The following is a 15,755-nucleotide window of genomic DNA, read 5'->3' as shown; positions in this document are numbered from 1 at the left end:
GGCTCTTGGTGCACTACTGGCCCTGGGAGACAGAGTGTGCATGATCATAGCCAACCAGGTGGTAGAGCAGCCAGGGCTGCCACGACGGCAGGCTCTGTCAGACCTACCAAGCCACAGGTCCAGTGAGCCCATCACCTCACCTTGCAGGGAGCAAGCCACTGGGAAGGGAAGGGGTGCCCGGGGTCGGGCACAATCCAGACCAGAAGGGGCAGCGAGCCCACAAGCCAGCGCTCTGAACATCACACCACCCCATCATCACCTCAGTGTCCTCCTCCGGTGCACACCTGTGGCCACACTGGGAGGCAGGAAGTCTCTGGAGCAGCTCTTCATGGAAGAGCAAGGCCCACACAGCTCCTGTGCTGGTCCCTGGCGTGTCATGCACCACAGCCCCACTGAGGACAGCCCTGCGAGGCGGCAGCCCCTGGCTCAGACCCACCGTCCCTGCGGCCTGAAGTTGGAACACACAGGGACTTGTGGAAGAGGCAGCAGGCTCGGCTGGCAGGGAGGGGCCTGAAGGAAAACAACGGGAAGCCAGAGACACGGAGGACGAAGGAAGGGGCCACGGCGGCCCTGTGGGAGTGGCACAGAGCGCGGGCACCGTGCCCACCACAGAAGAGACACCCAACACCCAGGCAAGCAGAGCAGTTCAGCAGCCAACACCAGAGGGTCTGTCATCAGCCACCTTGGAGCCAGCACGGCAGGCGCATGCAGAGAGTGTCAACAGTGGAAGGAAAGGTGGAGGCCGCAGGGCCACAGCCTGGGCTTCCACTCCCCAAGGTCACTCTTCCAACCCCCGCTGTTCAGTGTCCCACCCACTTGTGACAGCGACCGACACAGGGCCCTGTACACCACCACTCCAGAGATGGTCAACCAGATCCCTGGGGCACAGAGGGTCCGCTGGAGCCCTTCCCCTGGGAAGGGTGGCTCCACCCCGCCTGGAACAGATATCCCCCTGGGATGGGTCAGCTCTTCCTGCCTCACACCCTGCTCCTAGCGGCAGCCAGGACCACGGCTCTCTGACAGACATAAAGGCCCAGCTCCCTAAATTCGGAGCTGAAGGGCCGTCCCTCTGTTGTGACTGCATCACAGCTCACATTCTCCCTCTGCCCATTCCTGATCTTTTTACTCCCAGGAGTGTTGCTCCCAGGAGCAATTCTCAACAACCTCCCTGCATGAAAAGCTCCACCTCATAGCCTGCGTCCTGGAGACCGACTTGCAGCAGGAGGCCAGGCTAGAGACAGAAAGATCAGACGAGGCCAGTGTGTGTGGGTACCTCTCCACACACCTCACTGTTGGTCCGGACCAGACAGCTAGGCATAGTCTAGTGTTAGGTTCTCAAAGACAAAGCAGTTGATTCTGATCTCTTGAGTTTCCATCAAGGGATCCAGGCAGCCGCTCACAGACCTGAAGGTGCATCCAGGGCCTGGACCTCTGGCTTAGAGAATCAGGATTCCAAAAGAAAACAAGAAGAATTCTGTTAAACTGGCAAATACACTTAACAACAACAAGGGCTCCATTTGCAGCCACAGGCTGTGATGTAACTTGCATTAAGTAAATAAAAATCATAAAATAAAATGCACCCTGCCGGGTGCGGTGGCTCAAGCCTGTAATCCCAGCACTTTGGGAGGCCGAGGCAGGCAGATCATGAGGTCAGGAGATCGAGACCATCCTGGCTAACACGGTGAAGCCTCGTCTCTACTAAAAAAATACAAAAAACTAGCCGGGCGTGGTGGCGGGCGCCTGTAGTCCCAGCTACTCGGGAGGCTGAGGCAGGAGAATGGCGTAAACCTGGGAGGCGGAGCTTGCAGTGAGCCAAGATCTGGCCACTGAACTCCAGCCTGGGCGACAGAGCGAGACTCCGTCACAAAAATAAATAAGTAAATAAAAAATAAAATAAAATACACTCTGTGTGAATTTTAAAACAACCAGAACAGAAGCTGGGCATGGTGGCTCACACCTATAATCCCAGCACTTTGGGAGGCTGAGGCGGGCAGATCACCTGAGGTCAGGAGTTTGAGACCAGCCTGGCTAACATGGTGAAACCCTGTCTCTACTAAAAATTCAAAAAATTAGCTGGGTGTGATGGTGCATGCCTGTAGTCCCAGCTACTCGGGAGGTTGAGGTAAGAGAATCGCTTGAACCTGGGAGGTGGAGGTTCCAGCAAGCTGAGATCACACCACTGCATTCCAGCCTGGGAGACAGAGCAAAACTCTGTCTCAAAAAAAATAAACACTGAACAGCTTGGCTTGAATATGGCAGCAAGGATGAGAACATTAGTCTTCTGACTTGGAAAATGGGTTGTGTCTGGAGGAGAGCGTATTATTAAACTGGATTAAACTACACTAAAATAATGTTTCTGCAGTCAGCTAGGTGATCCCTATCAATAACCTTCAATGAGTCGATCCATAGTGACACAAAGCAAGGTGCTGTTTTTATGGTGCTATTCGCAAGGTACTATTCTTAATCCTCGCAAAACATGAAAATAGGTAGTCATACAAATCCTGAAATGACTTAAATATGGCTAATATGGCTCACTAAGAAAACTGCCAACTCTGATAAGTCAAGGAGAAATAGAGATTTAGTTACTGTATCCCCCTTTCCATTCCGCTTTCCCTTTTTTCCTCTTTTTTTTTTTTTTTTTTTTGAGATGGACTCCAGGCTGGAGTGCAATGGCATAATCTCGGCCCACTGCAACTTCCATTTCACGGGTTCAAGCAATTCTTCTGCCTCAGCCTCCTGAGTAGCTGGGATTACAGGCACCTGCCATCATGTCCGGCTAATTTTTCTATTTTTGTAGAGACAGGGTTTTCACCATGTTGGCTAGGCTGGTCTTGAACTCCTGACCTCAGGTGATCTGCCCACCTCAGCCTCCCAAAGTGCTGGGATTATAGGCATGAGCCACTGCGCCCAGCCTCTTCCCTGTTTTCTCAGAAGTCTCTTTTCCTGCCGCAAAAGCCAGAAATTACCAAATAAAAATAAGCCCTTGAAATCATATAAGGCTACTTGCAGGGCCTGACACAAAAAGATGATTCTGATACCTGTCTTCCTAGAACTTTAATTTTTATAGATGCCATAGTTATAAACTTCATATTAATCCTAATATCTCTATTCAATTTATCAAATGAGTATAATAAGATATCTAAGCAATTCAATATTGCAAATTTTCTTATAATTTTATCACACTTCATTAAATGACCTTCAATATATTAAAACAAGATAAATCCTGTAGATATAAAGACATAGCCAAATCCCTGTTCAGACATAACCAAATAAGGTGGCAAAAGTGATAAAATCATAATTTAGGGCCCTAGAGAAAATATGGGTTCTAATTCAATACTGGAAATACTAGAAATCCAATCAGAAAGCAGATAACAGCCCTCCTGGCGTTTGATTTTCTCAACCAATATTCTGATATTAACCAACAGTTTTATGTCCCTGGGTAACTCTGGTACATTCTCTGTTTGCTTGTCTAAGATCAGTCTCTGTTTACAATGGGTATTCCTTTTTTTAAAAACTGCCAGGGGCCAGACACGGTGGCTCATGCCTGTAATCTCAGCACTTTGGGAGGCCAAGGCAGGCAGATCACCTGAGGTCAGGAGTTCTAGACCAGCCTGGCCAACATGGTGAAACCCTGTCTCTACTAAAAATACAAAAATTAGCCAGGTGTGGTGGTGTGTGCCTGTAATCCCAGCTACTCGGGAGACTGAGGCAGGAGAATCACTTGAAACCAGAAGGCGGAGGTTGCAGTGAGTTGAGATGGCGCCACTGCACTCCAGTCTGGGTGGCAGAGCAAGCTTCCATCTCAATCAATCAATCAATCAGTCAATCAATAAAAATAAAACTGCCAGGATCATTTGAGGAAACTCCATAGTTTCTCTGAACATGGTTGCCACATATTGAAATGGCACATAGCATTCCATAAAAAGAAGCATGGGCGTGCTCTTCTCACAGGTTTCTGAACCCTCATCCCTGCCTCCCACAGCCAGGCTGACTCCACCTCGCCCTGTGTCTTCTGCCAACAGACTCAGAACTAGAAGGGAAGGGAGTCATACTCAAGGTAACTTACTTTTTTAAGAGCAACAGAGGAAGACAAAGGGCTTCAGAACTATCTAGGTTTCACTTATGTGTTCACAGCACAATATAAAAAGTGAATCTTCAGGAGAATCAAAAAGGAAAAGCACCTTCATGCTCTAAGGACATGCATTTGGTTTCTGATGAGTCTCTCTAGAGACCTGTGTTTTTATGCACACACTCGCCTCACCCAAGCTGGACTCCCTCCGTGTACACAGCGCTGAATGCTATGGTCGGCTCTGATTTCTGTTGTGTCACATGAAAGGCAATTGCAATAAAACATATATGCACATTTTTACATTTATAAAGTGCCTGATACTAAACAAGTCAGGTATTGCAAACTTTCAAACATGAAAGGCAATTGCAATAAAACATATATGCACATTTTTACATTTATAAAGTGCCTGATACTAAACAAGTCAGGTATTTGCAAACTTTCAGCTTTTACTTAGCAAAACCAAAAGTAAAACAAACAAATGCCCTGTTTCTCTTAGGAACTGCCTACTGGCAAAACAGTTCTGGTCAAACACAGGAATTTTTGCTCCCAGAAGGCCAAGATAACACATGTGCCTATAAATAGCAAAGAAGCTGTTCTGGAAAGTAATACACGAAAACGGGCTATGTCAAGCTTCTTTCTCTCTGAGTCTTGCATCAGCCCCAGTAAATTTCCTCAAATGGCTGCCTTGCTGAGCCTGCTTATTTTCAAGTCAGTCTGGTCACCTCCAGCTATTACATTCACTACCAGGTCAGAAGAAACAGATGGGCTTTTTGCAGGTAATCCTTTATCCAGAGCGCTGCCAAGTAACACCATTACTCACCCAGATTAGTACTGTTTTTCTCTGAATTGTAAATGCTGTTAACCGTAACAATAGAATAGAAAGCACTACGTTATTCAGATGTTCTTTATTTAGCTTAAGTTTTAGGTGTCTCTACTGCTTCCCACTTCAGCTGGATGGGAAGTGACAACTTACTTGATGAGCTGGTACCTCAGAATTCAGTCAGCTCCAGTTTTAGCAATATTCCACTCCTTTCTTTGCATACTGCCAACCAGGAAAGTCAGTCCTGAAAAAATCGAGGAGGCAGAGTAAGATGGTAGAACAGATGGCTCCACCAATCTTCCTTCCCCTGCAATGACACCAGTTTAACAACCATCTACACACACACACACACACACACACACACACAAAACCTTCATGAGAACCAAAAATCAGGTGGACACTCACAGTAGCTGGTTATAACTTCTTATCACTGAAACAGGCACTGAGGAGTTAAGAAAAACAGTCCTGAATCACCAATGCCACCCCTCCCCAACCCCTGGCAGTGGCTGCATGATGCCCAGAACATCTCTGTGCACTGGGGAGAGGGAGAGCACAGCAATTGTGAGGCCTCAAACTCAATGCTGCCCTGTTATGTCAGAAAGAAAGCCAGACCAAACTCAGCTGATGCTCACCCAGGAAGGGAGCATTTAAATCAGCCCTGGCCAGAGGGGAAACGCCCACCCCAGCAATCTGAACCTGAGTTCCTACAAGCTTTGCCACCATAAGCTGAAGTGCTCTAGCACCCTACATCAACTAGAAAGGCACTCTAGGTCACAAGGACTGCAACTTCTAGGACAGTCCTAGTGCTCAACTGTACCCAGAGACAGAGGACTGGGGGGCGCAAGACATACTGAGTCACCAGCCAGGGCAGCTAAGGGAGTGCTGGCATCACTCCTCCCTTAAACCCAGGCTACACGGCTCGTGGCTCCAAACAAGACCCCTTTCGTTTGCTTGAGGAGAGAAGACAGATGAGCGGGGTGGACTTTGTCTTGTATCTTGGATGTCGGCTCAGCCATAGCAGGATAGGGCACTGGGCAGAGTCACGAGGCCCCTTTTCCAGGCTCTAGTGCCTAAATGATATTTCTAGACACACCCTGGGCCAAAGGAAACCTGCTGCATTGAAGGGAAGGACCCAGTCCTGGCAAATTCATCACCTGCTAACTGAAGAGCCCTTGAGCCCTGAATAACCAGCACCGACACCCAGGTACTGCATCAGGGCCTGGGCTGAGACTCAGACTCAGCACATTCCCAGCTGTGGTGGCTATGGGGCAAGACTCCTTCTACTTGAGTAAAGGAGAGGAAAAAGTAAAGGGGATTTTGTCTTGCACCTTAGGTACCAGCTAGGCCACGGGGGAGTAGAGCACCAAGTGAGCTGTTGGGGTCCCTGATTCCAGGACTTTTCTCTTGGACAGCATTTCTGGACCTGCCTTGGGCTAGAGGGGTGCCTACTGCCCTGACGGGTGAGTCCTTGGCCAGACAGCATTCACCACAAGCTGAATGAAGAGCACTTGGGACTCAAGGGAACATTGGCAATAGTCTGACAGTACTCCCCATGGGACAGTGGAGGCGGTGGTCATGGGGTTAGGCTCTGCTACCTTGGAAAGGGGAGGGAAGAGTGGGAAAGATTACATCTTGTAGGTTCAGTGCCAGTTCAGCCACCGTACAATAGAACACAAAGTAGACTTCTAAGGTTTTTCACTCTAGTTCCTGGCTCCCAGACAGCACCTTTAGACCAGTCCAGGGCCTGGGAGAACTTGCCACCTTGAAAGGAAGGTCGCAGGCTTGACTGGCTTTGCTACCAGCTAATTGTAGAGTCCCAGAGCCTTGAGAAAACATAAGCAGTAGTCAGGGAGTGGCTACAGCAGGCTTTGAGCAAGACTTAGTTCTGTACTGGCTTCAGGTCTGACCCAGCACGGTCCTAGTGTTGGTGGCCACAGGGGTACTTGTGTCACTCATCCCCAGGTCCATGTAGCTCAGAACCAAGAGAGAATTTTCATTTGGGAGAAAGTAAGGGGAAAGAACAACAGTCTCTGCCTGGTAATCCAAGGAATTCTTCCAGATCTTGTCCAACACCATCAAGGCCATACCTCTACAAGTCTACAAGAACCATGGGGGCTTGGGATGACCCCTAATGCAGATACATCTTAAATAAAAACACTTAAGTCCTTTTGAATATCTGGAAAGTTTTCCCAAGATGGACAGATTCAAACAAGCACAGACTGAGAAAACTGCAATAAATATCTAACTCTTGAATGAGCAGACACAAACAAACATCTACAAGTATCAAGACCATCCAGGAAAACATAACCTCCCCAAATGAACTGAATAAGTCACCAGGGATGAATCCTGGAGAAACAGAGATATGTGACCTTTCAGACAGAGAATTCAAAATAGCTGTCTTCAGAAAACTCGAAGAAATTTAAGATAACACAGAGAAGGAATTCAGAATTCTAATAGACAAACTTAAAGAGACTGAAATAATTTAAAAGAATCAAGCATACTAAAGAATGTATCAGAGTCTTTTAAAAGCAGAACTTATCAAGCAGAAGAATTAGTGAGCCTGAAGACAGGCTATTTGAAAGTGCACAGAGAAGGTTGGGCATGGTGGCTCATGCCTATAATCCCAGCACTTTGGGAGGCTGAGGCAAGTGGATCAACCAGCCTGGCCATCAGGATGAAACCCATCTCTACTAAAAATATAAAAATTAGCTGGGTGTAGTGATGGGTGCCTGTAATCCCAACTACTCAGGAGCCTGAGGCAGGAGAATTGCTTGAACTCAGGAAGTGAAGGTTGCAGTGAGCTGAGATCACACCACTACACTCCAGCCTGGGCAACAGAGCAAGACTTCATCTCAAAAAAATAAAAAGAAAATACACAGAGGAGACAAAATAAAAAAATATTTTTTTAAATGAAGCACACCTAAAGGATTTAGAAAACAGCCTCAAAAGGTCTAATCTAAGACTTACTGGCCTTAAATAGGAGGTAGAGAAAAAAATAGGGGTAGAATTTATTCAAAGGAATAAAAACAGAACTTCCCAAACCTAGAGAAAGATACAAACATCCAAGTAAAAGAAAGTTAAAGAACACAAAGCAGATTTAACTGAAAGAAGACAACCTCAAGACATTTAATAAACAAACTCCCAAAGGTCAAAGATAAAGAAAGGATCCTAAAAGCAGGGAAAAAAAAAAAAACATACAATGGCGCTCCATTACGTCTGACAGCAGACTTTTCAGTGGAACCCTTACAGGCCAGGAGAGAGTGGCATAACATATTTAAAGTGCTGAAAGAAAAATCTTTTACCCTAGAATGGTATATCTGGTGAAAATATCCTTCAAACATGAAGGAGTAATACAGATTTTTTCCAGACAGACAAAAGCTGAGGGATTAAAGCTGAGAGATTTCATCAATGCCAGGCCTGTCCTACAGGAAATGCTAAAGGTAGGACTTTGATCAGAAAAAATAAAGGACATTATGAGCAATAAGAAATCATCTGAAGGTTCAAAACTTGCTGGTAATAATAAGTACTCAGAAAAACACAGAATATTATAGTGCTGTAACTGTGGTGCTTAAAGTACTCTGAAGTAGAATGACTAAATAATGAACAATCAAAAATAATAACCACAAGAAGAAAAATAATAATAATAATAATAACTCCAACTTTTGAGACATAGACAGTACAATAAAATATAAATAGAAACAACAAAAAGTTTAAAAGTGAGGCGATAAAGTTAAGGCATAGAGTCTTTATTAGTTTTCTTTTTGCTTGTTTCTTTCTTTATGCAAACAGTGTTATCAGTTTAAAATAATAAGTTATAAGATAGTATTTGTAAGCTTCATAGTAACCTCAAATAAAAAAAAATACAGTGAATACACAAAAAATAAAAAGCAAGAAACTAAATCATATCACCTGAGAAAATCATCTCCACTAAAAGGAAGACAGAAAAGAAAGGAAAATAAGAACACAAAACGACCAGAAAACAAATAACAAAATGACAGGAGTAACTTCTTACATATCAGTAATAACATTGAAAGCAAAGGGAATAAACTCTCCAATCAAAAGATATAGAGTGAATGAATGGGTAAAAAAGTAAAAAAATTTTGAAAAAACACACAATGATCTGTTGCCTACAAGAAACACACTTTACCTATAAAGACACACATAGACTGAAGGGATGGATAAAGATAAAATTCCATGCCAATGGATACCAAAAAACAACAGTAGTAGCTGTATTTATATCAGAAAAAAATAGATTTAAGGACAACTATAAGAAGAGACAAAGAAGGTCACTAAATGATAAAGAGATCAATTCAACAAGAGGCTGTAACAATTTTAAATATATATGCACCCAACACTGGAGCACCCAGATATATAAAGCAAATATTAGAGCTAAAGAGAGTCATGGGTCACAATACAATAACTAGAGACTTTAACACCCCACTTTTAGCACTGGACAGATCTTTCAGACAGAAAATCAACAAAGAAACATTGAACTTAATCTGCACTCTAAACCAAATGGACCTAATAGATTAATAGATATTTACAGAACATTTCATCCAATGGCTGCAGAATACACATTCCTCTATTTATTTATTTTTTTTTTTTTTTAAGATGGAGTCTAACTCTATCACCCAGGCTGGAGTGCAGGGACATGATCTTGGCTCACTGCAACCTTTGCCTCCCAGGTTCATGTAATTCTCGATACTCAGCCTCCCAAGTAGCTGGAATTACAGGAGTGCACCACCATGCCTAGACAAATTTTGTATTTTTAGTAGAGACTAGGTTTCACCATGTTGCCCAGGCTGGTCTCAAACTCCTAAGCTCAGGTGATCTGCTGGCCTTGGCTTCCCAAAGTGCTGGGATTACAGGCATGAGCCACCACACCTGGGCCAGAATACACATTGTTTTCTTCAGCACATACATCATTCTCAAAAATAGACCATATGTTAGGTCACAAAATAAGTCTAAAAGCATTCAAAAAAATGAAATAATATCAAGCATCTTCTCTGACCACAATGGAATAAAATTAGAAAAATGACAAGAAGAATTGTGGAAACTATACAAATACATGGAAATTAAACAATATGCTCCTGAATGACCAGTAAGTCAATGAAGAAATTAAGAAGGAAATTGAAAAATTTCTGGCAACAAATGATAGCCAAAACACAGCATACCAAAATCTTAGTACTGTAAAAGCAGGACTAACAGGAAAGTTGATAGCTATAAGTGCCCCTATCAAAAAAGAAGAAAAACTTCAAAGAAACAATCAAATGATACATCTTAAAGAATTAGAAAAGCAAGAGCAAACTGAACCCAAAATTAGTAGAAGAAAAGAAATAATAAATATCAAAGAATAAATAAATGAAATTGAAATGAAGAAAACAATACAAAAGATCAATGAAACAAAAAGTTGGCTTTTGTGGGAAGTTAAACAAAATTGGCAAACCATTAGCCAGACTAAGAAAAAAGAGAGAAGATCCAAACAAATAAAATCACAGATGAATGATGATACATTAACAGCTGAAATGATACATTAACAGCTGATACCACAGAAATTCAAAGGATCATTAGTAGCTACTATGAGCAACTATATCCCAATAAATTGGAAAATCTAGAAGAAATGGACAAATTCCTAGACACTTACAACCTACCAAGACTGAACCATGAAGAAAACCACAATCTGAACAGACCAGTAACAAATAACAAAATCAAAGCCATAAAAAAAAGTCTCCCACTAAAGAAAAGTCTGGCACTTTGGGAGGCTGAGGCAGGCAGATCACCTGAGGTCAGGAGTTCAAGACCAGCCTGGTCAACATGGTGAAACCCCATCTCTATTAAAAATACAAAAACTAGTTGGGAGTGGTGGCACACATCTGTGGCCCCAGCTACTTGGGAGGCTAAAGCAGGAGAATTCCTTGAACCCAGGAGGTAGAGGTTGCAGTGAGCTGAGATCACGCCACTGCACTCCAGCCTGGGTGACAGAGCGAGACTAATCTCAAAAAAAAAAGAAACGAAAAGAAAAAGAAAAGCCCAGAACCCAATGGCTTCACTGCTGAATTCTACCAAACATTTAAAGAACTAATACCAACCCTACTCAAACTATTACATAGAGGAGGAGGGAATCCTTCCAAACTCATTCTATAAGGCCAGTATTACCCTGATAACAAAACCAGATAAAGACACATTAAAAAAGAAAGAAAGGAAGAAAGAAAACTACAGGTCAATATATCTGATGAATACTGTTGCAAAAATCCTCAACAAAATACAAGCAAACTGAATTCAACAATACATTAGAAAGATCATTCACCATGACCAATAGGATTTATCTCTGGGATGCAAGAATGGTTCAACATACACGAACCAGTCAATATGATACATCATATCAACAGAATGAAAAACGAAAACCAGGTGATTTAAAAAAAAGAAAGCCAGCTGGGTACGGTGGCTCACACCTGTAATCCCAGCACTTTGGGAGGCCAAGGCAGGCAGATCACGACGTCAGGAGATCAAGACCATCCTGGCTAACACAGTGAAAACCCATCTCTACTAAAAATACAAAAAATTAGCTGGGTGTGGTGGTGAGCGCCTGTAGTCCCAGGTACTCGGGAGGCTGAGGCGAGAGAATGGCATGAACCCAGGAGGCGGAGCTTGCGGTGAACCAAGATTGTGCCACTGCACTCCAGCCTGGGCAACAGAGCGAGACTCTGTCTCAAAAAAAAAAGGAAGAAAAAAAAAAAAAGAAAACCATATGATCATTTCAATTGATGATGAGAAAGCATTTGATAAAATTCAACATCCCTTCATGATTAAAAATTCAAAAATGGGATATAAAAGGAACATATCTCAACATATTAAAAACCATATAAAACAGACCCACAGCTAGTATCATATTGCATGGGGAAAAACTAAAAGCCTTTCCTCTAAGATCTGGAACATGACAAGGATATCACTTTTACCATTGTTATTCAAGAGAATACTGGAAGTCCTAGCTAGAACAATCAGAAAAGAGAAAGAAATAAAGGGCATCCAAATCAGAAAAGAAAATGTCAAATTATCTTTTTTTGCAGATGATATGATCTTATATTTGGAAAAACCTGAAGACTCCACAAAAAAACTATTAGAACTGATAAATTCAGTAAATTTGCAGGATACAAAATCAGTATACAAAATCAGCAGCATTTCTATATGCCAACAGTGAACAATCTAAAAAATAAATTTAAAAAGTAATCAACATAAAATAGTCACAAATAAAATTAAATACTTAGGAATTAACCAATGTAATAAAAGATTGCTATAATGAAAATTATAAAATGCTGATGAAAGAAATTGAAGAGGACACCAAAAAAATGAAAAAATATTCCATGTTCATGAATTGGAAGGATTAATATTGTTAAAATATCCATACTACCCAAAGCAATCCACAGATTCAATGCAATCCCTATCAAAATACCAATGGCATTCTTCACAGAAATAGAAAAAAAGAACCCTGCAGTTTATATGGAACCACAAAAGACTCAGAATAGCCAAGGCAAAAAGAACAAAACTGGAAGAATCACATTACCTGACTTCAAATTATACTACAGAGCTATAACAACCAAAACAACATGGTACTGGCATAAAAACATTCACATAGGCCAATGGAACTGAATACAAAACTCAGAAACAAATTCACACATGTACAGTGAACTCATTTTCAACAAAGGAGCCAAGAACATACACTGAGGGAAAGACAGCTTCTTCAGTAAATGGTGCTGGGAAAACAAGATATCCATATGCAGAAGAATGAAAGTAGACCTCTATCTCTCACCATATTAAAAAAAAAAAAAAAACAAATCAAATGGATTCAAGACTTAAATCTAAAACCTCAAACTATAAAACTACTACAAGAAGACAGCAGAGAAACTCTTCAGGACATTGGTCTGGGCAAAAATTTCTCCACAAGCACAGGCAACCAAAGCAAAAATGGTCAAACAGGATCACATAAAGTTTAAAAGCTTCTGCACAGCAAAGGAAACTATCAACAAAGTGAAGAGACAATCCACAGTATGGGAGAAAATATTTACAAACTACCCATCTGACAAGGGATTAATAACCAGAATATATAAAGAGCTCAAACAACTCTATAAGAAAAAATCTAATAATCCAGTTTAAAATGGCCCAAATATTTGAAATAGCTATTTCTCAAAAGAAGACATACAAGTCCTCGCGCAGTGGCTCATGCCTGTAATCCCAACACTTTGGGAGGCCGAGGTGGGAGGATCACTTGAGCCCAGGAGTTCAAGGCCAGCCTAGGCAACATGGAGAAACCCTGTCTCTACAAAAAATACAGAAATTTGCCAGGCATGATGGCATGTGCCTATAGTCCCAGCTACTCAGGGAGCTGAGGTGGGAGGACTGCTTCAACCTGAGAAGCAGAGACTGCAGTGAGTCAAGACTATGCTAGTGTACTCCAGCCTGGGTAACAGAGTGAGACTCTGTCTTTAAAACCTACAAACAAATGGCAAACAGGCATATAGAAAGGTGCTTAACATCACTGATCATCAGAGTACAGAGAAATGCAAATCAAAACCACAATGAGGTATCATTTCACCCTATTTAAAATGGCTTTTATCCAAAAGACAGGCAATAACCAATGCTGGTGAGGATGTGGAGAAAAGGGAACCTTCATACACTGTTGGTGGGAATGTAAATTAGTAAAACTACTATGGAGAACAGTTTGGAGGTCCCTCAAAAAGCTGAAGAGAGAGCTACCATATGATCCAGCAATCCTACTGCTGGGTATATACCCAAAAGAAAGAAAATCAATATATCAAAGAGATTTCTGCACTCCCATGTTTGTTGCAGCACTGTTCACAATAACTAAGATTTGGAAGCATCCTAAGTGTCCATCAACAGATGAATGGATAAAGAAAATGTGGTACATGTACACAATGGAGTACTATTCAGCCATAAAAAAAAGAAAAAAGATGAGATCCTGTAATTTGCAACAACATGAATGGAAATGGAGGTCATTATGCTATTGAAATAAGCCAGGCACAGAAAGACAAACATCTCATGTTCTCACTTATTTGTGGGATCTAAAAATCAAAATAATTGCCTGAGGTCAGGAATCCGAGACTAGCCTGGCCAACATGATAAAACCCCATCCCTACTAAAAATACAAAAATCAGTCAGTCATGGTGGTGTGCACCTGTAATCCCAGCTACTGGGGAGGCTGAGGCAGGAGAATTGTTTGAACCCAGGGGGTGGAGGCTTCAGTGAGCTGAGATTGCACCACTGCACCCCAGCCTGGGCGACAGAGCGAGACTTTATCTCAGAAAAAAAAAAAAAAAAAAAACAATAATAATAATCACACACTCTTTGAAAATAAACAAAGGCAGTACATATTCAAGACAGTAGGAAATAAAGTCATACTCAGAAGAAAACTTGTAATAATGATTTCATGAAAAACAAGAGTGAAAATAAATTAACTCATCTTCCACTACAAGAAAATGGTAATAACAATAGTAGCTAACATGCATGGAGGGTTCGTATGTTCTAAGTGTTTCATGTGTATTACTTCATTTAATTCTCATGCCACACTACAACACAGGCATGATTATATTGTCATTTTACTGATGAGGGCACTGAGGCTCAGTGTCTACTAAACATACTGGTACAACAAACTGAGAGGAAGCTTCCACAGCCCAAGCTGTTAACACTGAACTGTCTATGACTCTAATAAAAACAGCAAAACAAAGCCAGAGCAAGCAGAGAGCAGATAATACAGAAAAAAACAGAAGCAAATGAAATGGAAAATATAATTTGCAAGAAATACAGAAAGAACCAAAATATATTTGACAAGTAGTATAAATACTAAAGAAAACAACCTCAGAATTTTAAGGTTAATTCCCAAATAGGTGATACATTCTGAATGCTCTAAGGGAGAATTATACCAAAGCTTTAATGAGCCTATGATTACTATAAACTGTCCAACAGAGCAGAACATGTTGGAAAGCTTCTAAATTCATTATATTACTACCACAAATCCTAGTATAACCCTGATAACCAAATTATACCATAACGGAACAATTAAGAAAAACTCAAAAATGCCAAAAAATCAACAGGTAAATGTCCCTATGAATAAAACTGCAAATATTTATAAAAAGTAGCATACAAAAGCCATCAATATATTAAAATTATTATAGTACAGCAGTAATGCATGGGAAATTTATCATTACTACATTTAGCAATATAACTTGCCTTATTAATAAATATTGCTTTCTAGGCTGGGCCCAGTGGCTCATGCCTGTAATCCCAGTACTTTAGGAGGCTGAGGCAGGCAGATCACCTGAGGTTCAAGACCAACTTAGCCAACATGGTGAAACCCCGTCTCTACTAAAAATACAAAAATTAGCTGGGCATGGTGGCGGGTGCCTGTAATCCCAGCTACTTGGGAGGCTGAGGCAGGAGATTCACTTCTTTGAAAAATATACAGAAAGAGTTCATACCTAAGATGAATACCTAAACAGAAAAAACAAATAAGAAGTAAATAGCAAGGGAAATACAAAAGAATAAGCTTATTAGAAGATGACCAGGCAGGGCATGGTGGCTCCCACCTGTAATCCCAGAACTTTGGGAGGCCATGGCAGGAGGATCACTTGAGACCAGGAGTTTCAGACCAGCCTGGGCAACATAACAAGTCCCCATGTATACCAAAAAAAAAAAAATGAACCAGGCGCAGGCGTGCATGCCTGTAGTCCCAGCTACTCGGGAGGCTGAGGTAGGAGGATGACTTGAGACAGGAGTTCCAGGCTGCAGTGAGCTCTGATTATACCACTGCACTACAGCCTGGATGACAGATTGAGACCTTGTCTCAATCTGTAT

The sequence above is a fragment of the Piliocolobus tephrosceles genome, chromosome 7, assembly GCF_002776525.5.
Source record: "Piliocolobus tephrosceles isolate RC106 chromosome 7, ASM277652v3, whole genome shotgun sequence".
NCBI classification, from domain to species: Eukaryota; Metazoa; Chordata; class Mammalia; order Primates; family Cercopithecidae; genus Piliocolobus; species Piliocolobus tephrosceles.
The sequence above is the reverse complement of the archived record's forward strand: the minus strand, read 5'-3'. Positions refer to the sequence as shown.